We start from the raw sequence: 21,511 nt of genomic DNA on the forward strand, positions 1-21,511 counted from the left end.
CTACCTGTGCTCTAATGCAATAGTTTTGGTTTATAGGTGGTGCTAAAGCGCCACCTAATAGCCCTAACTAGAAAATGGGGGCTTAAATAGTGGGGGTTGTAAAAGGGTATGGGAGGTCAGCATGCATTTAAATATCACAGATGTAAATTATTTGTATTTGCAATTCACATTGTCCTTTGCAGCTGCAGTGGATTTGTTTTAGTGCATTGAGGTGTGAAGTGAACACACAGGTCGCAGTGAGTTGGACCTGTTACATGAGCAAAGCACTCTCAGTGTGTTGATTGCCACAGCACCCCAGTCTCCCACCCCCTCCACTGTTGATGGCCTGGGGTACTTTGTGATCCCTCTTATCTCTTGCCCAGATCGTCAGCCACAGACCCTGTGATCTGTGTTTTCTGCCATTGTGTACCCCATGCACCCTTCCGTACTGGGTCAGCCATGTCCATAACTACTCAATTTGCTCAGTGGTAGAAGAGTGTTCCCTTAACCTGCCCCTCTTTCTTTTTTTTTTTTTTGGGGGGGTGGAGCCATAATCCATCCTTCCCACAATGCACAGTGAACATCCACCATGAGCTGCCCTGTGGGAGAAGAGGAGCTTCTGGGATTGCACCACTGGAATGGAGGGGCGCACAGACCGCAGTGTCTCAGAGAGCGTGCAAGAAACCCCGGAAGGTTCAGAGTCTGCAAGAGCCAAGGAGATTTCAGGAGGTCAGGCTGCCCCACAGAAGGAGCGAGTGTCTCGGAACTCTGCACACCCGCAGTGCTCGGGCTCCGACCCGCAAACACTCCCAGCCAGCATGTTCTCTCCGGGGGCCAGGACCGTACTTCTTTTGTGAGTTTATTTGACATGTCCACTGGAACTGACCCTTTTGTTTGTCTCTTTTGAACCTCAGAGTTCTCTCTGGATCTGTGCTGGAAAAACTTCCCAGACATGACTTGATTGTATCTGGGATCTTCTCTCTCCATGCAAGAGGCACTTGGTGCAGGAGCGGAGTGTGGAGGAAAGGTTTTGGGAACAGATGTGCACAAGTATTCGATTGAGACTGGATTCCCCATGGATGGGCTGTGCCCAACTGCCGGGCAGTAGTGGTGGAGCAGGGATGTTGACCTGGTGGCACCTCATCTTTTGGTCTGTGCTGGTCGTGACCACATTCTCTGCCGCACGTCCAGCCCCCATGCTCCCTGATCAAGTTTCCTCTAAAGCCAAGGTTGATGCTGAGTCGTACTCTGCACACCTTGTCGACTTGCTCCAGTTGCACTGCGGGATCATGTCCACAGCATAAACTTGGAGAAGGATGGGGTTCAACTGATGGAGACCAACATGGTGCACATAACGGAGTCAGAGGTAGATATCAGGGATGCAGTGTAGGAGGACTCCGGACTGTATGCCTGCATGACCCACCAGCCACCTGAGACCGAGACCTCCTACTTCACTGTTAGTGTCTCAGATACACTTCATTCGGTGGAGGACGATGACAGCGACGATGAAAAGCCATCCTCTGAAGAGAAGGAACCGTAAAACACCAAACCGAACCTGGTGACTCAGTTTTGGGCAAACCCTGAAAAAATGGAGAAGAAGCTTCATGTCACCCGGGAAGCAAAAATGGTCAAGCTAAAGTGCCCAGCTAGTGGTACGCCATCCACAACAGTTTGATAGTTGAAGAATGGCGAAGAGTTCAAGCCTGATCACCTTATCGGTGGATACAAGGTTCGCTACAACACCTGGACCATCATAATGGACACTGTGGTGGTGTCCAATAAGGGAAACTACACCTGCCTTGTAGAGAATAAATATGGGAGCATCAACCACACCTACTATATGGATATAGTGGTGTTCTGTGGGGATCCCTTGCGCCCGATGTCTATGGAGCAGGCTACGGGTTGGAGCTAGGTGGAGTCTCGAGGACCGAAAAGGGGGGGAAAGCAGAAAAAGACTGAGCGGTCACCTCATCGGCCCATCCTGCAAGCCAGGCTTCCTGCTAACCAAAGTGTTTCCTGTGGGCAGCAATGTGGACTTTGTGTGCAAAGTGTACAGTGACCCACAATCCCACATCCAGTGACTGAAGTATATCGAGGTCAACGGGAGCAAGATCGCACCCGATGGCTTGCCATTTGTTGAGACTCTAAAGACAGCTGGCGTTAACATTAATGGAAATGGAAGTCCTCCACTTGAGGAATGTCTCTTTTGAGGATGCTTGGGAGTATACATGCTTGGCGGGTTACTCTATTGGGATCTCCCATCATTCTGCATGGTTGACCATTCATGAAGCCATTTCAGAGAACCCTGTGATCATGACCTCCATGCTTCACCTCAAAATAATCATTTACTGCACAGGTGCTTTCCTCATTGGCTGCATGCTGGTCACGGTCATCATCTACAAGATGAAGAGCACCCTCAAAGACACTGACTTCAACAGCCAGCCAGCCATGCACACGCTAGTCAAGAGCACCCCCTTGTGAAGACAGGTAGCAGTAGCTGCCTATTCTAACTCTTCCATGAACTCTGGGGTTATGCTTGTGCGACTTTCTCGGCTCTCATCCAGTGGTAGCGCAATGTTGTCCGGTGTCTCAGAGTACGAGGTACCAGAAGATCCTCGCTGGAAGTTCTCATGAGACAGATTTATCTTAGGCAAGCCTATGTTTTTCCAAGCAGAGAGTGGGGGGTAGATCTCTAACTTCAGCATGAGCCTCCTTCTGGAATGGCCTACCTGCCCCTCTCAGACTTGAGTCGAATCTCCTTAATTTCTGGAAACTTCTCAAGATCTTTCTTTTCTCCAGTTCCTTCCCCCTCCCCATGCCCTGGTAATTGGTCCCAGCTGCAGCTGCGACTGGTGGGCTGGTTCACCTATGTGTCACACCGAGCACCAGCCCCCCCCCAAGAAGTTGAAAGCAAGCATCCCCAAAAGGCATTACCCTCCCCACAATGAGAGGCAGTAAAGGACACACCCCAGGAGGGAATGAGACCAGGACCAAGTGCGGGCAAATGTAAAAGGCTTTTTATCTAGTCAAATAGGGCATGCAAAGGACTCTGCAAGATCCGAGAGCGCTCTGTCGGACATTAGCAAAGACAGTCTTATTTATTACAAAACTTCGTCATGAGTCCTGCACACTATAGGGGGCACATAGTCCTGGGGATTGGGGGGCATCGACTAACTATAGGCGCAGCAGTGATGAGCATCTCTAGGATTGGTGGACATCAGCGTGGTGCCAACGTGGGTCGGATGGGTCAGCTGGGCTCGTTGGGGTGGGGCTGCCAGGCCAGGCGCGGTCAGTGTCCTTGATAGATGGTGGACCTAACATTCTGCCCTTGTGGCCACAAACACAAACACTCATCCGTTTAGACGATTCCAGTTGTCCTGTAAATCCTGCAATATGTTACTCTAAAGGATAATAGGATAATGGAGAAACACATGCAATGTGAAGCTTTACCAATACATCAGGGCACTGTTACTTCTGACCTGTTGACCGGGTGTCATAAACTTGGGTGTCTGGTCTGAGGGCATGAGGTGAGCTGCCCTGTCATTCTGATCTTGTTAGATGTAGTGAAGAATTACTTTATGATATGTTAGTACAGAGTTGAATATATATTCTCCAAGCCCATTAACTTGGGGTGAGCTAGGGTACTACTGGATCCGTGAAGGTGCACCTTTGGCCCCTTGAGGCGGTGGGGTTTAGGACCAGGTTGTAAATACTTCATTTGGCCGACCATGGCGGCCTTGGATATGGGGGAGGTGAATACTTGAAGCGGGTCCAACTGAATGAGGGGAGGTGAGTCTGTGCTGCCCACGCACCAGCTCGTCCTGGCGGACCTTGGCGGGAGGAGGGGGAGATGGCCTTCTGTGTGTATGTGAACAATTCTCTGTGCTTGGGCTGTACACTATGCAGAACGAGGAGACGGTTAATGAAGTTAGTAATACTAGAGAGATTACACATTTCTAACGTCCATACATTCATGTACTCTTCCATATACGACTATGAAATATTGGCAGTGTTTCATACATCACCGAATCATCGGATGGCTACATTTTAGCAATCACACACGATAGCAGTTGGATAACACATGAGGTAGCATTAGGTTAGTGGTGTACTCAGGAGCATAAAAGCAATACGTTCAGAAGGGTGGTAGTACATTTGCATTCTTGTTCATGCATTTAAATGTGCCCCACTGCACGACACACACATATTCTTGGTAATGCTTTTTCCGCCTTCCCTTGTACTTAGCAGCATTCATTAGTTAGCACTAGGTGGGCTGTATCAAGCCCTTTCATTGGGTCATCTAGGCACATGGTATCTTACATGGGCTGAGGTCAATCTTACTTTACCAATACTTATGAACTTTATCCCTTCCCCAACACAGGTGTTTATAATTAACATAGTAACTCTATGAATCAATAGGCTTTGGTGTGTGGTTGACACTTCATTTGGTGAACATCGACAGGGGTTCATACGAGGCGGGCATTAACACCATATATCTTAAATGTTAGGGGTTAGATGCTGGGTCGGGGCCTTCTCAATTGAGATGGTGTTTGTTATTTTGCAGGCTCGGACCGCTAGACAGGTCACTCTGGGGACAGTGATGTATTGCGGAAGGTAAATGATACAGTGTTTGTTCTGATGCTTGTTCGTGTCTGGTTGCTCGTGAGAACGGGCCTTCAGCGGATCTACCATGGAGTGGAGGCACCGGGGGAGGGCATGGCTCCCTGTGCACAGTGAGTGGGGGCCAAGCTGCAGCATTTGCAGGCAGGCTATCTCGTTGGGGTTCAGGTCGCTATTATCTAAAATGGAGTCCTGATGCTTCCAAAATGGAGTACATTGTCTGTTACAGTACAACACGATTGGCCCTGTGTGTCGATCAGCAGCCACCCCGCCACCTGGGCCCTGGTAACAGGGGGGCCCCTGACAAGCCACGGACCTCACGTGGGTGGGATATGTCAGGGAGAGGGTCTTATAGACCTATCCTTCCATACATTTCCCTCCTTTCGTTACTTAAGTAACGAGTACTGTAACTCGCCCAACCTCTGGCGCTCTTTTTCATTTGCAACAGCCTCATCCCATGCCAGTGTACCTTTTATTGGCATCCAGGCTCTACACACTCCCCAAAGGCTCTCCCCCCTCCTAGCATATTCATCTGGTGTGCAGGTCATATATATACATCCACTATCTCCTTCCAAGTCCACCCATACCTCTGTATACCACTCACGTTCTTAGGGCTCTTTTATTGTGGTGTGATATAACCTATCTGCTATGTCCCCATCATAGTATAATGGCACCATTCTATACTTTGGCTCAGGGTCCTCACCTGTTTGTACGTGAGCTTCTTGCATGATCTGTGCCACTCCTCTAGTGTTGCCCATTGTCACCATCATCATTGCACCATTAGGCACTGCATTTGCGCAACACCGAAGACCCAGCTGGCACAATCAAAAAATTAAAAGTAAAAATACCACGACAGGCATCAGCATTTTGACCGTCAGTCCAAGCCGCCATGATGGTACCAAGGAGAAGAGGTTGTCGAACCAGGTGCTGGCGTCTGCTCCACCTTCGTTTTTCATTCGTTCCCCCAGGTTGTGCACTGCTGTGATAACATGTGACAGTGTACCATTATCTGCGTCTTCAGAAGGTACAAATGTGCAACATACGCTCCCGATTTTTCGGCAAACACTGCCGTCCATCGCCGTTAACAGGTCTAGGACATACCTGTTCTGCATGGTCATCAACCGTAGGGCTCTTAGCTCCACCTTGATCACGTTAAACCCTTCTTCAGTGTCGTTGGCCAGCTGGATCAGCTCCCAGTGTGTGATTTGGAGCCATTTTGCGTTGGCCCGCACCTGGATGCTTGGAACGAGTGAGGTGAAGAACGTTTCTGCAGAATTGAACAATCGATACTTGTCTGGAATCTGCGCCAATAATTCTGAGGAGGCTTTGGATATGTAGTTGGATGACCTTCGCTGCCTTGATAACACCTCTTGCACATTTTCGGGAGACAGGGCATACTGTTGTGGCTCTTCCGTTGGCTGGGTATTTGGCTCACGGGGGGCGTCTGGCACTCTTTTTCCTCCATTGATATGACTCTCCGGAATCACCATCAATGCTGAATACAACGTTGCCAAGGAGCATGTGCTCCTCCAGGATTGTCGGAGGTGCAAATATGCCTGTTTGCCGCAGACCCAGTAAGTGTCCATAAGCGCTGCTTTTCCTTTCTTCATGCCTGGGATAGTGAGTGTCCGGTTACAGTTCTTATTTACACCCATTGAGTTTTTCCCTTTGCCCTGGAAACACAGATCATCTGATATTTCTTTCTGCAGTTTGAACGGCTTTTCTATGGCAGTCACCCAGGTCAGTTTCATTATGTGCTCCTTCCAAACTGTTGTGCACGTTCTTTCGATCCACTGTAGTTTTTCAGCCACCAGTCCTTGCAGTGCTTCAGCTTTGCAAAATATTTCTTCATCTTTCCATTTATTGTCCAAAAACAATGTCCCTTTGATCACAAAAAAAGGTTCTTTCAAGCATATCACTCCTTTGGCTCTTGAGTAACAGGTTTTCTCGTTTTGCAGCATTTCAAAAGATACCTCGTGTGCCTGAAAGGCGTTCTTAATTCTGCAGAAAGTGAGATGAAGGAGACATTGGGCATCTGTAAGAAGTAATTCTTTAGGCAGCAGAACTTTAGGTGTACCCGAGGCGTGGGGGATCAGGGAACAGACATAGCCACTTTCTTTAGTTGTCTGTTTTGCGGTGAACTCATGTCTGCATACCATTTGTTTGACTGGTGTGGATGTCTGGGGTCTTCTATTGTGTCTAGACCCAGGCCAGAATATTCGTCATATTTTCTCCTCCCCACCTCCCTCTTCCTCCTACTGCTTCTAAGGTAGCTCTTTGCTTCTCAGGCTATGTGTGATATTGGCCCCCCCTTTCCCCGCACCCCCCTTTTCCCATTCATCATATAGATACAGAAACCTCTCTGCCGTTTTTTCATTCTCTTCCTTTCCGCCTATAGGTGGTCTAGTTTCTGCTGTTGGGGTAACTTTTAGTGAGGGCATTGTGGCAGTAGTATCGTACAACAATGATATGACAGAAGGGTTACGATCGTTTAGTCTGTAAACATTATATTCTGAGACATTTGAGAGTTGGGTTGGATTTATACTCGGGCTACTGTTGATGTTATTTGAGGGCTGTGCATTGGGCGGGATTGTACCATAGCCTCATACAAGCTGGAATCCATTCCATACTAAGTAATCACCCTCTTTGACCACCTTGGTTCTATTTCCCGTGTTGGTTCCATTCCCTCCCCCCTCATTCATCTCAATAGAGATGAATGAAATGAACCAATAAATAATACGTCCAAACATCATTGCCAAACATAAAACAGCACACACAAACAGCGCACACTTATACGAATATCTATGTAAGTTGAATGCATTATTTCCATTTCTAACTACCCTAATGTTATTTGTTGCGGGCTGCCCGTTCGTTGCCATGGTTACTCCTATATGTTAAAACATAAAAGTGCATTAAGCATACTTAAACATTTGAGATCATAATTATATCATATAGTAAAAGAGAGGCAAGAAGGGGGGCAAGAGAGAGAGAGAGCGAGAGAGATACACATTTTATAATTGCAATTCATTCTTATTTACATTTTCATCTTTATTTTCCATTTGGCACAGAAACTATATCCATCACTGTATACTTTCTTGCTATGATTATTTTACTCTTTACCCGTTTTGATATTAATGCTTTTGCTTTTCATTTTATTGTGAGATCTCTGCTGTCGTCTGTGCTTCTTCTTCTCGTTAATCTCTGACACTATCATATGCTTTACGTACGTTGGTCAAATGTATCCAATATCTCAGACCCTTTATCTTCACCGCAGTCGGGGTGCAAAATATCACTTCATAAGGGCCATGAAATCTTGGGGCATTCCACCTTTGTATGAAACTTTGGACATAAATCATATCTCCTGTCATTAACTGTCCTTGTGAGTTTTGCTCAACAAATGTTACTGTATCATTCCCTTCTTCTCGAGTAAATGGTGGTGCAAGCTGCCTTGATATCATACATGCTGCTCTGGTGAGTTTTGTCAGATAGTCATTAAATTCTTCTCCTAGTATCAAGGCGCTTTTGTGCACATCTGAATGCCTGCAGAGCGGGGAGTGTGCTGTGTGCATGCGTCTTCCCATCACAATCTCGTGCGGTGACAAATGGTGGTCCTTGCTAGGCTGATTTCTCAGCTTGAACAAGGCCAGAGGCAAACAATGAACCCAGTTCTTTTTAAGGGAAAAACACAATTTTGACAGCCTACCCTTCAGAAGGCCATTGATCTTCTCCACCACGCCATTGCTTTGTGGGTGATAAATCGAGCAAAGCATGTGCTTAATTCCTAACAGAGCTGTTACTTCTTTAAAAAGTTCATTAACAAAATGTGTGCCATTATCCGAGCGAATCACGTCACAAATTCCCCAGCGGGGGAATACTTCCCTCACTAAGAATTTTGCAGTGCATTTGGCATCAGGTCGTGCACATGGCCCTGCTTCAACCCATCTATCTGGAGAATGGACAAACAACCACTATCATGTATCGTGCACCATTACACCTTTCTCCCATGTCTGCATAATCAATATGCAGTTCTCTGAAGGGCCCTACTAGTTTGGGTATTGTTCCTCGTAGTGTCCTTAGGGTCATTCCTGAATTGTATATTTGACATGTTGTGCATTCCATTGCCAGTTTTGATATATGTTCCTGGAGGCCTGGTACAAACTAGTCCTCTTGAATCTCTACTGCTATGTGTTGTTTAGCATTGTGGGCTGGGAAGTGTAGTTGCTGGAACGCTATTTCTAAGAGTTTGAGTGGCATTACCACCTTCCCCGTGTTATTCTGACGCAACAAAAGATCTGTTGCCGATTGGCTACAACCTCTCTTTTCCCACAGCCCTTTTTCTTCCTCACTTACCCCTTCTTGTAACTCCAGTATTTGTGACACGGGCATGGTATTGTATCCATCTGGGAGCTCTGCCACTACCTGTTGGTGCGTTAGGTACTCACCTGTTATTTCTTTCACTAAGTAGGAGGCTTCCTTGGCTGCAGCGTCCGCTGCTGCGTTTCCCAAAGAGATGAGGTCCGTATTGGACGTATGGGCCTGGCGCTTCACTATAGCTACCATAGTAGGTTCTTTCAATGCTTCAATCAATTTCTTCAGGAGCTCTGCATGTTGTACTGGTGACCTATCTGCTCTGTAGAACCCTCTCCGTCCCCACCTTGCCAACCCACCGTGTACGGTAGTGGTCATGTAAGCTGAGTCTGTGTAAATAGTGGCTGCACACCCTTTCGCTGCCGTAATGCTTCAATGAGTGCTATAAGTTCTGCTGCTTGGGCTGAGTGATGCGATGGCAGGCGGTGCTGTACTATCACTTCGTACTCACCTTCTTCTAATCTCACAACTGCCACTCCCACATGTTTTTCCCCCGTGTCTGGGTTTATTGATGCTGACCCATCTATAAAGAAAACTTCTCCTTCATTTAGGGCGTTTTTGTTTATCACCGGGCCTTCCCTTTTCTCCCCCTTGTAAGTTGTACAGTCGTGTTCCTGCATGTCTTCCAATGTGTATGGTTCTGTAATGAATCTTGCTGGATTTACTGTTTTACATCGGACGATGTGTATGTTTGCACTGGACAATATTATTTCATAAGCAGTGGCTCTTTGTGTTGTCAGGGTGCTTTTTGATCTTTCCAATATAGCGAATAGGGAGTGTTCCACAAATAGTGTCACATAGCACCGCATCACTATTGTCACACTTTTCTCAATAGCGAAAGCTGCGGCTGCGAGAGATTGCTCGCAAGCAAAATGTCCTTGCATTACTGCGTCTAATGTGCCACTGTAGTAAGCAAGTGGCTTGTGTCCCAGGGATGTTTTTTGTGTCAGTACTGCTGTCATGAGGATCCCCTTGCGGTGGGTGAGCAGGTAAAACTCACGTTCATAGTCAGGGTTCGCGAGCACTGGTACGCTCGAGATCAATTCCTTGAGTGAGATAAATGCATCACCCATTTCTGCTGACCATTGAATTTCTGTATTCTCTCGTTGGGCCTGTTTGAGTGCCTGCAATAGTGGTCATGTGTATGCTGTGTAATCTAATAGCCACGCTCGGCAGTAGTTACACATTCCTAGACATTTTTGCATGTCTTTCACTGTGTTTGGCCGTCTTACTGCTGTAATGGCGGCTCCCCTGTCTGGTATTATCTTCTTGCTATCTTGTGAGATTAGCTGTCCCAGGTACAATAATTTTTGTTGGCAGTACTGCAGCTTTCCTCTGTCGACCTTGTAGCCTTTGTGGGCTAGCAATGTCAAAAGAGCAATAGAGTCTTTTCTACATTCTTCCTCATTCTTTGCGCAGATGAGTAAATCATCTGCGTATTGAATGATCGTGCTCTCCGCTGTCATGTTCCCTAGATCTTCATGGAGGATGCGGTTAAATATGCTGGGGCTCTCACAGTATCCCTGGGGTAACCTGCAATGTTCGCACCGCTTTCCCCCCAGTGTGAAGGCTGTGAGGTACCTGCACTCCTCTGCCAGTGGGATGGAGAAGAACGCATTCTTCAAATCAACTACTGTGAAATGTGATGCATTCTTGGGGATGCTGCACAGTATGGATGCTGGATTAGGGACCAAAGGGAATTCTTTTTGAATGACGTCATTAAGGGGGCGTAGGTCTTGGATCATCCTCCATGCCCCACCTTTTGCTTTTTTGATTGGGTAAATGCAAGTGTTACATGGCAAATTTGATGGTATTATTATTCCTTGACCCAGTAATGCACTGATTGTCTCTTTTATGCCTTCTTCTGCTTCTCGGGACAGGGGGTACTGCTTTACCCTTGGCAAAATAGCTCCAGGTTTGAGTTTAATTTTAACTGGTGTCACACCATGCAATAATCCCACATCATGGGGGCCTGTGGTCCACAAGTTGCTGGGCACTAATTTCATATCATCATCTAAGAAGGAAGACAGTGCCCCCACCACTACCATCAGCTGTACTGGCACCTGCCTCTCTTGTATCATGATGTCACAGGGTATTGCTATCTCCATTATTATCTCACCGTCACTTTGCGAGTCTGAGAAAAGATCTTCATCTGACAGGTCTCGCAATGCAATGTCGGCATTGATGCACAACACTCTGCGCCACTCGCAGCCATGTATATCCATTGCAATGACGGCTATTCGTTTGGCTGAGATTTGAACTGCATGCAAATCTAAGGACATCACTGTCCCTGGCACAATCTCTGGGCATGCTATTGGTCGGAAGATGAACTCTGCGGGTACCCGCCATTCTAGCTTTTTCAACTCAGGCACTACTCTTGCCAAAGTTTTCAGCCCTTGAATAAACACATCAGGATCTACTGGTATGCTGCGCACTTCTGGTGCTGTTGCTCGTGCATGCACCACCAGCATTACGTGCATGGGACAAATCCCTGGGGTTGAACAAACTATCCCTCTCTCTGTGAAGGAGATAGTCATATTAAGCTTACTGAGAAGGTCCCTTCCAGGCAAGTTAATTGGGGGCTGTTCGTAATACAGAAGGAGTGCCCACACTGTCTTACCCCCCACGGTGACATCTAAATCTTCTGTGTAAGGAACTTCGACAACAGCCCCAGAGAACCCCTGTGTCTCCAAATTACGATTAGATAGCGGAAACCGGCCTTCACGTAAACATGATTTTTCAGCTTCTGAGTCCACAATAAATATGAACTGTTTATTCCCTATCTGCGCCCCTATCAATGGTTCCTCTGCTGCAGTGTAGGTCGTAGATAGAACAGGACATGCAAGTGCTCACTGTGGGCTGTCCTATGCTGGATGTCTCATGTTCCTCCCTTGACTGAAGACATTCCCTGATACCACCGCCACTCCGCCATACGGGGCAGGTGTACCGTTAGCAGCCGTGGCGAAGGGGTTACCTTGTGTGTATTGCATATGATTGCGGCTTTGTGGATGCTGTTGTACATTGTGAGGAGGTTCTCTTTGCTGCTTTACATACCCCTGCTCTGGCTTTCCGTGTGCCCCTCCCATGGGTAATCCATAGGGGCTCCCCGGGTGAGGATGACCACATGGTTGATCGTCTTGATACCCATTATTTGGTCTGCTTCTGCATTCCCGTGCGAAATGTCCCCACCTCCCACAATTCTAACAGGTTCCTGGTCCTCCCCTAGGACCCTGCCCTCCATGCCCACCATTTCTCCCGTATCCTTGACCACCCTCCTGTCTATTCCACTGTGGCTGCCCGTTGCCTGCCCAATTTGCTGCCATCCTCCCTTGTATTGCTACCAGCGCCTCCTCCTCATCCCCCTCCCTGTCTTAGGGGAGTGCTGCTACAGCTGCAGCGACCTTCACCAGCTTTGTTTGTACTAACTTTGCCTCATCTGCCAACCTTTTCTGGGCAATTTCTTTTTCTCTCTCCTTTATTCTTTTGCAGTGGTGCACTATTATGCTTTGTATTTCTGTCCATCCCTTTGCCTCGATCCCAGCTATTTTGTCGAGTGCTTTCTGCACCTCTTTTGGGAGTCCTCTCTTTATTATAAAGTAAAATAGAGATGTTGACTGATACCAAGGTGTGCCCATTTCGGCTCTCCACATCTCCTGCACCAGAAAAATGTAATCCATAGCATCCTCCCCATCATTCATTGTGCACTGCATTACTGACTGTAAATCTGGTGTGACTGGGAATGTTTCCCTTAGTGCATCCCATACCCTCGTGTGCACTGTGTTAAAGGATGCTCCATCATGGCGATAGCAATCCAATGTTACTCCCGGGAAGCCAGCTTTTGCCCACACTCTGTCTGCCTGATCACCTACTAGCAGACTTTTGACATCGCCTACCGCTAATGGCACTCCCACGGTATGTTTTTCAAATGCATATATCCACTTACTCGCCCCCCCCTGATAGCGGGGTAAATGATTTTAATAAATTGGCTTTATCCATCTGGGCCCAGGGTATGTAATTTGGTCTCCCACCTCCCCCATGTATCAATGGGAGTTGTAGTTTGCTCTTTGTTGTTCTGCCAGTACTCACCTTCAATCCTTTCCTTCCTAACGGTGCCATTCTCCCCATTCTATTCCTTAACCTTCCTGTCCATTCCTCTTCCATTGTCCTTCCCAGAGGTGTTTCCTCTCCTCTACCTGATCTTCCTCCCATCGCCACACCCAACCTCCCACTTTCCTGTTCTTCGTCATCAATATCGCACCACAGCTCTTCCATTCCCCCGGTAGCCATTCCCTCTTCACCTGTGTTTTCTTCCATCTCCTGTGGCCCCAGTTCTATTATTTGAGTTGGCTCTTACTGAATCCTGAACAGTATTTCCCCTTTCCTCCATCCTTCTTCGGATGATCTGTCGAGTGCCTGTGCTCTAGGTGTTTGTTCAGTTCTAGCAACACTTGTTCCGCTCTGTTCACATATATTTCTTATTCTGGATAACTCATCTCTTGCCATTGAGAGCCTAGAATCGAGATCCTCTGTTAACTTCTCAATATCTACCACGGGGGTGCTTACCTGCCCACGCTGTCTGGGGCACTCTTATGGTGGCGGTGCAGTTGGTTGTGGGGTGGCTGTGGGGGCTGCGGTGGGCATATATGTGGGATCCCTATAACCTTCTGCCGGCACTGGTTTGTTTAGGAGGGGGTACAATCGTGTTACCTCTACGGATCCCTCTTTTCCTGTATCCTCCCTTTCATTTTCATGTACTGTTACGGGAGTATCAACAGTAGAGGGCAGGTTTGGTACTAATTCTTTCTTTTTTAGTGGAGGCACTTCTTCGAAGAGCCTCCACAAATCTAATATTTCTCTTCTATTTTGAAACTGCTTCCCCTTGTATTTCATGAATATACATGTGGCTACCATATCCAGGACACATTTATCAAACGATCCCCCTTCTGGCCATGCTTGGGGTAGTCCTTCTCCCTTTAATTCGGTTACCCACTGATCGTGGTATTTCTTTATGCGTTCTGCATAACCAGGTAGATTTTTACAAATGTGGGCCAGCGTTGTCTCCGCCCCCATATTATACTCCCAGTGTTTGCCTTTCTGTACTATTTTGTGTCTATCACTGTGGCTTATAGGTGTGTGTGACTCTTATCTTAATCCATTTTTGGACATATACAAAAAAGTACTTGCTCACAATATTATTACCTTCAAATCTTACCGGGTCACACTTACAATGACCATACCACAGAGCTATGCAATGTCATCACTTCAACATCATTTCTTTACAACTCATTGAGACATTTGTTAACTTAACATGTGCTGCATAGGACAAATGTTTAACATACATTTAACATACAACACATAACATTTACCCCTCCCCTTTTCCCTTGCCCTGTACTTTTCTCCCTGATAAGATCCCCTTACCCTAGATCATCATTTGTCCTCAGACCTTTTAAAACTTTTGATCTTTTGCTCAACACTGAGGTACCCTGACTGAAATAGAAGAAGAAAGAAAATAGCAGTTTCTAACGTATACACCATGTCTCCCTATTTTCAGACACCTATATTTTATCCTCCACTTTTTACTTATTCCCAGTACTAGTTGAGATAGCACTATGTGGCGCCGCCTTCTACCCCCTTGCAGAGTTAGGTTCCCGTCTTATCTTCCCTTATTTCACATTTTTTGTCCTAATGGCCATATGCAGAGAAAGTAGAGTAGATACAAATAGCATTAATAGTTGAAAGTACCCCTTGAACAACCTTGTGTAATCTGGCTCCCTTCCCCTTCACCCTTTACAATCACTCGCACTTAATACTCACGTGCCCGTCTTGATTCGAAATTCTCCGGACTGGGTCTGTCCAGGCGGCGCTGCCACACACTCAATGGCCACCCCCCAGCTCCAGCGAGCGGTACTAAACTTTTTTTTTGGAGCGGGACCCCGTACCCTTTGTCCTATCCCGTGCGCACGTCTAAGAGTACCAGTTGCCGTAGGCGGGCAGCTCTCTTTGACGGGCGCACCGTGCGTCTCCACTGCCGCCTGGAATTTATCATGCCAAATGTAATCACGCTTTCGGGGTCACCACTGAAAGCAAGCGTCCCCAAAAGGCATTACCCTCCCCACAATGAGAGGCAGTAAAGGACACACCCCAGGAGGGAATGGGACCAGGACCAATTGCGGGTAAATGTAAACAGCTTTTTATCTAGTCAAATATGGCATGCAAAGGACTCTGCAAGCTCCGAGAGCGCTCTGTCTGACATTAGCAAAGACAGTCTTATTTATTACAAAACTTCGCCATTAGTCCTACACACTATAGGGGGCACATAGTCCTGGGGATTGAGTGGCGTTGACTAACTATAGGCGCAGCAGTGATGAGCAGCTCCAGGATTGGTGGACATCAGCGTGGTGCCAACGTGAGGCGGATGGGTCAGCTGGGCTCATCGGGGTGGGGCTGCCAGGCCAGGCGCGGTCAGTGATAGATGGTGGACCTAACATTCTGCCCTTGTGGCCACACACACAAACACTCATCCGTTTAGACGATTCCAGTTGTCCTGTAAATCCTGCAATATGTTACTCTAAGGGATAATAGGATACTGGAGAAACACATGCAATGTGAAGCTTTACCAATATATCAGGGCACTGTTACTTCTGACCTGTTGACCGGGTGTCATAAACTTGGGTGTCTGGTCTGAGGGCATGAGGTGTGCTGCCCTGTCATTCTGGTCTTGTTAGATGTAGTGAAGAATTACTTTATGATATGTTAGCACAGAGTTGAATATCTATTCTCCAAGGCCCATTAACTTGGGGTGAGCTGGGGTACTACTGGATCCGTGAAGGTGCACCTTTGGCCCCTTGAGGCGGTGGGGTTTAGGACCAGGTTGTAAATACTTCATTTGGCCGACCATGGCGGCCTCGGATATGGGGGAGGTGAATACTTGAAGCGGGTCCAACTGAATGAGGGGAGGTGAGTCGGTGCTGCCCGCGCACCAGCTCGTCCTGGTGGTCCTTGGCGGGAGGAGGGGGAGATGGCCTTGTGTGTGTACGTGAACAATTCTCTGTGCCTGAGCTGTACACTATGCAGAACGAGGAGACGGTTAATAAAGTTAGTAATACTAGAGAGATTACACATTTCTAATATCCATACATTCATGAACTCTTCCATATACGACTATGAAATATTGGCAGTGTTTCATACATCACTGAATCATCGGATGGCTACATTTTAGCAATGACACACGGTAGCAGTTGGATAACACATGAGGTAGCATTAGGTTTGGTGGTGTACTCAGGAGCATAAAAGCAATACGTTCAAAAGGGTAGTAGTACATTTGCATTCTTGTTCATGCATTTAAACGTGTCCCACTGCACGACACACACATATTCTTGGTAATGCTTTTTCCGCCTTCCCTTGTACTTAGCAGCATTTGTTAGTTAGCACTAGGTGGGCTGTATCAAGCCCTTTCATTGGGTCTTCTAGACACATGGTATCTTACACGAACTGAGGTCATTCTTACTTTGCCAATAGTTATAAACTTTATCCCTTCCCCAACACGGGTGTTTATAATTAACATAGCAACTCTATGAATCGATAGGCTTTGGTGTGTGGTTGACGCTTCATTTGGGGAACATCGACAGGGGTTCTTACGAGGCGGGCATTAACACCATATATCTTAAATGTTAGGGGTTAGATGCTGTATCCGGGCCTGCTCAATTTAGCAATTTGTTATTTTCCAGGCTCGGACCGCTAGTCAGGTCACTCCGGGGACAGTGATGTATTGCGGAAGGTAAATGATACAGTGTTTGTTCTGATGCTTGTTCGTGTCTGGTTGCTCGTGAGAACGGGCCTTTAGCGGATCTACCATGGAGTGGAGGCGCCGGGGGAGGGCATGGCTCCCTGTGCTCAGTGAGTGGGGGCCAAGCTGCAGCATTCGCAGGCAGGCTGTCTCGTTGGGGTTCAGGTCGCTATTATCTAAAATGGAGTCCTGATGCTTCCAAAATGGAGTCGATTGTCTGTTACAGTATAACAAGATTGGCCCGGTGTGTCGATCAGCAGCCACCCGCCACTTAGGCCCTGGTAACAGGGGGGCCCCTGACAGGCCATGAACCTCACGTGGGTGGGATATGTCGGGGAGGGGGTCTTATAGACCTATCCTCCCATACACAGTCTTCAACAGCACCCGTCTACCAGCACTGTCCGTCCTGGCCCCTCTCTGACTAAATCTTGGATGGATGCCCCTCTTAGTCTGGTACAACCCCCCTCCCTCGCACCTTGAAGGTGTTCTTTCCCTTCATCCCCTTGTGCTTGCCCCCTTACACCCCTGCATCTGTCCCTTACACATATCCCCATCACCTCTCCTCTAGCCCACACTGCACTTTATTTATTTATTGTGCATTTATAAGGCACTTATACATCAAGAAATTGTGTTTCAAAGCACCCACAGGGCTGAGGGGAGGGAACATGGGAACGAAAGGCAAATATAATAACAATGAGAAAGAAGGGGCGTTCCTACTAGGGCTTGTGAGCATTCAGAACGTGCAAGTGCAGTGACGATCTGCACTTGTGAAAGCAAGTCCCTGTTTACGCTCACGCCAGAAAGAATAAAACCCTTTAGGGAAAAAAGAGATTTCTTGCAAGGATAACAAGGTTTAATTGTACAGAATACTAGGGTATCAGCAAAGAACTCTGCTGCTCGAGAACGTTCTGGCCAAAGGTAATACAAACAGAAGCTTAAAAGGCAGCACATCTGTATAGTGAGGGGGAGTGACCTCTGATCGGCCCATAGAACCAGAGCTCTCCCTCGAGTACTTTAAGACGAGATAGCTGGACCTTGAGGTGGATGGGGTGCGGGATTCTCGTACTCCGACACCAATCAATAAGGACAACTCAGTGGTTTGGCAAAGGGGAGTCCGTTTAATGACAAGTACAAAAAACAGGGAAACAATGGAAATCAACTATGATGCAATGGCCCGTCTCGCTTCAACTCCCCCCACTCTTCATTCAAACAACAATAGTTATAGTAGAAATTCGTCATCATTGACGTGTAACACTCAAAGGTTTGTCATGCAATTCTATTGGTTGGAAAAGGTAACTTAAGTATAGGTGCTATATCTGTTGATGGTAACGGCGTGCTAGAATTTGATAACTCTTATCGAGTGGGCGTCTACGCCCATCCCTCTACATTACTCATACAAATGTCACTAAAAATACGACGTCTTATTGGTTCTACTATCTATAGGACCTTAGATTATTTGGCTCACTGTGATTGGGCTGGCTACTACCGTAAGCATAAATCTCCACTTTAATTAGCAGCATGCAGAATGGTCACCCAAATGCAGTATACCCCAAGATTCACCCTGCCTCCCTTCCATCAATCAGTACTTTAGGGCTATGTGTCAGTTAGTTGGCTGAGGATGGCCTCCAAACTGTAGCTTCTTGTCAGGAAAAGTTATGGTAACTCCTGCTTTGGGTGACATCAGATGTTGGTACCTCTTTACGCTTGGCTGGTCACGTGTTAGCACACCGTGAATCGGCCTCGTTTTCCTTATATTTGGGGATTTAATTCTCGTTCTCGGCCGCCACCTGCCTGGGCCCCCTTATCTCGACCTTCACGGGCAGACTGCTCTGCTCTTAAGTTTCGATTCTTTGAAGTTACTGCTCGCCTCCCTCTCTTGGTTTGACCTCGATTTCCCAGGCACAGCCTGCTCCTTGCTGAGTTTCGATTCCGCCGTCTCTCTTCTTATTTTCGCTGGAATAACAATCCTGGGTTAATTCTGCTTTTGTATAAAGTGGACTGCACTTATATAAGGTGCTTCGTTGAGGTAGATATATGGTTGGTGCTTGCCACTCTATTCCTCTACTAGGCATAGCAAGCCGTACTGTTTTCTTAGCTTCTTGCGTTACAAGCCTATGTACAGGCGTTTAGCTGGTTGAGTATTTTCATCCTGCTTACAATTTAAGTTTCTTTATATTCCGACATCGTCTCTTCTTCTATGTCTGCGATATCCTTATTCATGGCGTTTCGTCTTTGTGTGTCATCATTTGGTTATCGTTTTTCAACTGTACGTCTGTCCGGGCACTTGTTACGTCATCATTCATCTTCCATTAAGGCCCTTTGAGTTTCTTCTGGGACAATGTTTAAACAATCTTCATTTCTTGTCATTTGCTGATATGGTTGTTTCAATTGATATCTTACTGCCCATGGTTGTCTGGTTATTGGGGCTTCAATAGGTATTGGTCTTCTGAATGGCACTGGACAGAGCCCTAGTGCGGCTCTCTGCTGGTTTATTTGCTCATCATACGTCACATATCTCGGTGTGAATGTTCCTGGTGCTTCAAAATGGGTGACTAGAGTGTGGGCCACACTTGAGACCTCCTCTACACCCCCCCTCTGGTTGGTTCATCGAGCACTTCCACTTCCTCCTTGTAGTTCATCTTACTTTGTTCTTCTGTATTCATTTCTTCCTCGTCTTCTGGGTTTGTACATGATGGTTTGAAGGACTGTCTCTTCGGCGTCCATATTTTTATCACTCCTTTTAGGTTTCCTACTGTGTTTACATGTTCGTCCTTATTCCATGTCATTAGCTGACATTGTCCACTTGGCCTGCAATAGATCCATTTTCCTTCATAATTTCTGTGTTTCCTGGGATAAAGAAACTTTGTTCCTTCTGGTGCATGCTTGCTGGTCTTCACAAAGTCTTTTATTTCTTCGTCAGTTAGATCTCTGGGCTTGCATCCTGGCTCGACATCAATCATGATCTTCATCCCTATAGCATTCTTTGCAGTTTTCTGGCATTGCGAGATTATTGTCTTGATAACACAAAATCCTAATAGTATCATCAGTAGCAGGGCTCCCAGAAACTTTAATATGCCTGCCATCCATTGTGGGACTCACGGGAATAATGATCCAAACCAGCTGTCATCATCAACTTCGTCAGTTTCATCGATCATCTGGTTCTGCAGGTTTGTCAGCATACCTATGGCTTCTGTTAAGGTTCCATTTTCCTCATTGTGAGAAGGTATAAATGTGCAACATGATTCTCCGATTTTTGCACAAACACCTCCATCCATTGCTGTGATCATGTCAAGTACATATCTGTTCTGGAGAGTCATCAGTCGATGGCTCTTAATTCTTCCTTGATCGCATTGAATCCTTTTATCGTCGTGTTGATGGTTTGCAGTAACTCCCATCTGGTTATCTGCAACCATTTAGTATTTGCTCCAACTTGGAATCTTGGCATAAGAATCGTTGTGAACACTGATGAGGTGAGGCTGAACAGCCTGTCTTCATATGGGATTGCATGAAAAGCCTCTTCTGATTTGGCAGAAAAGTAATTCTCTCTCTTCATCCAGGATACCAGTTCCACAGATCTCCTTTTCCTCAGGTGAGCATCTGCTTTCGGGAAACTGTCAATATTCAGGTCGCTTTTCGGGATCACTAGTGCTGGAACGTGGACGTTCACTATTGTGCATATGCCTCCCCAGTTCTTTGGCAGTCTGATGTATGCTTTGGATCCACACGCCCAGTAATGATTCATAATCACTGCAGTTCCGTGAATCATTCCTGGAGCTTCAAAAATGTGTCCACAGTTCTGATTCTCTCCCATTTTCCTTGTGCCATTGTTCCTGAATCACAATTTCGGGCTTTCCAGTGGCACTATCTGCAGGGGTCCTCCTGTATCTTTGACCCATGTCAGATATTTGGGGAGTCTCGGCCATAGAGGTTTGCACAACCTCTGTGAGTTTTCTATTGCTTCCATGCATGCTCCAAGGACCATCCATGCTCTGCAGATCACTACTCCTTCTTCCCATCCATCTGGTGAGAGCACTGTTCCCCAAATCTGCATTTGGCCTCTGTTCTTCCACATTTGAGCCCCTTCTGGTGTTTTCCCTTAGACGGTCAGTCTCGGGTTTATTTCCCATCTTGTTCCTGTTTCTTTAACTTCAGGTTTTTCGTACCTGATCACATGATGATTCCTAGTGTGAGCTCTATTTCTCGTCTTAATGTCCTGAACATAATTTCTTCATCGGGGTAATCTGTTTCAGTTGCCCATATCAATGAGGCATCCCTCCCCATGAACTGGCCTCTGGTGTTGCACATTGCTATATGTGACAGACAGTGTGCTGTTGGGACATCAATTTCTACAGCCACAAAGATCTTGGATTTCCTCCTACTGTATGGTAGAAGTGTACAAACAAAGCATTCTCCTTCTGAAGTTCGCCTTCCAACTTCTTTCATTTGCTGGTACCAAATGTTGTTCCCTAGATGTGCTGTGCTGTCCAGGTAGTCGTTTAGTTCATTGTTACCTTCATGTAGGCTTCTCTTGATTCTCAGTGTCTTCCTGTAGTTTGCTATAACTACATCCCTAAATGCATCTGTGTGGCTTTTTCCTGCTGGAGGACTCTCAGGTATCCTGGTCCACGGTGCAGGCTTCTTCATCTGTGCCATTTGAGTGGACAAGAGTCTGGCTGCTCTTTCCTGGTCCTTGTGCATCTTTTCTCGGCTGCGTGCATGTACCCATGCTAACCAGCCTAACACTGGTCCGGTATATGGCTG

The 21,511-nt window shown here is 46.7% G+C and overlaps 1 pseudogene; it reads left to right on the forward strand.

Moving 5' to 3' along the window:
• Positions 1-1,100: 1,100 nt before the first annotated feature.
• On the forward strand, positions 1,101-2,667 carry LOC138452854 (fibroblast growth factor receptor 1-like; annotated as a pseudogene).
• The last annotated feature ends 18,844 nt before the right edge of the window (positions 2,668-21,511 follow it).

This window comes from Ambystoma mexicanum, chromosome 4p, assembly GCF_040938575.1.
Source record: "Ambystoma mexicanum isolate Mex_15411 chromosome 4p, UKY_AmexF1_1, whole genome shotgun sequence".
Taxonomy (NCBI): domain Eukaryota; kingdom Metazoa; phylum Chordata; class Amphibia; order Caudata; family Ambystomatidae; genus Ambystoma; species Ambystoma mexicanum.